Source organism: Nanorana parkeri, unplaced genomic scaffold, assembly GCF_000935625.1.
Source record: "Nanorana parkeri isolate BGI_ZX_2015 unplaced genomic scaffold, ASM93562v1 scaffold1483, whole genome shotgun sequence".
NCBI classification, from domain to species: domain Eukaryota; kingdom Metazoa; phylum Chordata; class Amphibia; order Anura; family Dicroglossidae; genus Nanorana; species Nanorana parkeri.
Window position 1 is genome coordinate 77,121 of NW_017307751.1, and position 3,021 is coordinate 80,141.

The 3,021-nt window shown below is 35.5% G+C and overlaps 1 protein-coding gene across 1 annotated transcript in view; it reads left to right on the forward strand.

The window, feature by feature from the left end:
- The window catches only part of IRX2 (iroquois homeobox 2), a 55,740-nt gene extending 54,972 nt beyond the window's left edge, over positions 1-768 (forward strand). Inside the window, exon 7 of the mRNA XM_018570235.1 lies at positions 310-768. The gene's annotated coding sequence lies outside the window, so the exon portion shown is untranslated. The remainder of the gene's footprint in view (positions 1-309) is intronic.
- Positions 769-3,021: the final 2,253 nt, after the last annotated feature.

Below are 3,021 nucleotides of genomic sequence, written 5' to 3' on the forward strand. Positions count from 1 at the left end.
TATATAGATTTATATATAGATCTATATATATATATATATATATATATCCAAATTATACTGATATTGCTACATTTAATGATACTTTATTATACAAAACGTGATAGTAATGTTTTGCATTTTATAACTGATTTGTGGGGTTTCAGCGTTCTCAGATTAAAATGTTATCAATATACAATTATGTATGATAATCTATTGCTCGCTAGTGTGTAAAATATGAATGTATTGAAATGATGAGTGAACAAATATCAATTGTGAAGTCTTGTATGAAAAAGAAAAATATTTAGCGATTTTTTTTCCCTTGATTCACAGGTAGGTGTCACAATTGCTTAGAAAAAAAAGTCAGCAAGCCATCTTCTATCCCCGAGCTAATAAGTAAAACTATCTAAATCCGGATCACATCTTGTGCCACTGTATAAAAGAAGACCCACAGAGCACTATTAAATCAACAGACTTTCCCCTGTTTTTGTTTTTTAAACAATAAAGGAGAGTTCCCTTGGACATATGTGAAAATGATTGGTATAGTAGTTACCCTGATGTATATTGTGACTTTTTTGCAATCTTTTTTTTCTCAGGATATCTTGACTTGATCACTTCATTGCCACGGTATATATTCTATAGGTATGGTAGAATTTATTGTAAAGACTGACTGGAAAGGAAGAACACAAACTTATTTCTAAAATAGCTATACCATAGAGACAGTGCATCTTGAACGATGAACTGGAGTACTTAATATGTGGGGGGAAAGAAAAACAAAACAAACAAAAAAAAAGATTTCATATTTATTTTTGTAAAGATATGAATAAAAAAGCTTCTAGTAATTTATGCAAGTTGTATTGCAATGAGATTTAAAACGTTTTGTAAATAAATTCTGCCTGTTTTTATTTGAAAACAGATGATGATCACTATGGACCTTTTGTTTCTTTGATTGTCAATGAGTATTCTTTAATAATTTATATACTGAACTGTAAATAAACACAGGTTAGACGAAAAATGAATTTGTTAATCGTCATGCTATTACAACCTATGCACAGTCCACACGCAGGCTTTTGCCTAACAGTATTCCCCGCTTAGAAAAGTGTGGAAAATATTTTATTCAAACGGCCAGACAGGTTTCAGGCAGGTTTGTGGCTTTATCATTGTTTCATTATCTTATTGTGTATATGAATAAAGTCTTTAAAAAAAATTCCCTTTAGATTGATGAGCTGTTTAATATAAGCACTGTTTTGCAGGTTCGTTTTTGTTTTCCTTGAGTGTGACCTTATATTTAGCTGTTACCATTTGTGTATACTTGTATTATTATTATGATTATTATTATTACTATTATTATTATCATCACATCATTAATATTGTTAAATTTCAAACACACAACCCACACCCCCTCTTTCCTATCACATTGCCATCCCTATCTTCAGTTCTCATGACTGAATCCACATCATGCACACGGACCAGTGACTAGGTCTGGGTCACTTGCAGGTATGGTATACTTCCTCACCTAGGGAGGAAAGTGATGCTGACACTGTGTGACCACTAAACAAAGAAAGAGGGCATCTCATTCAGCAGTCACTAGATAACTTGCCTTTAGCTTGCTTGGAAAAATAAAATCCTATCTATTCCCCACAAAGATAAATTGAGTGTATATAGCATGTGGTAATAAAACAAGAATAACAGCTTCTTAGAATGCCCTTTAATCAATCATACACTTATTTTTCAAGAGCCTCGTCTATTTCATTCTATGATTAATAACTTCCAGTGTAAGAACATTATTAGATCCCAGCAGGGGAGATCCTGTATGCTTTTAGTTGTTTAGGAATGGTCAGTTGGGGTTTAATATGGGCTGATATTGAGCAATGTATAAAGTCGTGTCTAAACATCTGCCAACTTAGATAGACAGATGAGTGTGAGGGTGGAAAATTGCTGGACCAGTTGATATTGACAAACAGATCTCTCTCCAGTGGCCTTTAGTGCAGTGCAAACGAGTGGCTTCTTGCTCTGTCTTGTTAAAAAGGGCATCTGAAAGTTATCTTCAATACTTCAGCTATCTGTCCAGTACGTGTTCACAGGAAATGAGAAGATTTTTTTTTTGTCCGGAGCCATCAGTGATATCAGTACTGGGAGCAGACAGAAGAATGAATGGACAACTTAGTATGTGTCTAATCCTTAGTCTTGGATGTTTGACTATGTATTTATGCTATACAGGTTGTGACACGGACCTTTCAGGTGCTGCCTTTGAGCCTTTTATTGAGGTGGGTTTCTGTGTAAATAGGTTTAATCTCAGGTGGGATCCCTGGGGATACGATGCAGTTAGAAAGGACTAGGGGCGATTTTCACTCACAAACTGCCTTGCTCCCGTCTAGCTTGAGCTTTCCTTGCTCCCTTCAAATGTCAACATTTGTTCTCATAAAAGACCTATTGTTTCTGTAAGGCTGCTCACTAGCCGGGAACACCTCACCTTGCTATGAAAGAAGACATTTAGCAGGGAGAGCGTTCTTAAACTTTTTAAAAGAGGAGGGGAGACCCTGGGGTACTTAAGAACCAAGCAGAACTAGGCACCGAAAACAGCTCTGATAAAATACAAATTCACGGTTAAAAAAAATAAATAAAAGTAAACACTGGATCATGGACGGCATTCTCATCATTCCATTTTCTCCCTGTGGTTTACAGGACATTTTTTTTTTTACAAATTATAGGAGATTCTTTAACTACATTATAAAGGCTTGGGAGTGAAATCACCTGAATGTATAATGCATAGCTTGCCAATATGTCAATTTGGGGGCATTGCTATGATAAGGTATCAGAGGAATCCAATAACGAGATGTTGATTAAAAAAGGTGTGAAGCATGCGGAGTCTTAATAGTTAATCCACTTCACCTTGAACTGCGCTGGCTCGAGAGGTTCACACATTAGCACTGGTTTTTTTTCCAAAGACAATGACAGTCACTGTTTTAAATCCGCTTTCCTTATGAAAAGGAACCCAACGTGTTTATATAATAAATAGCTTCCCGCCCATGGATTTTGCTGAGG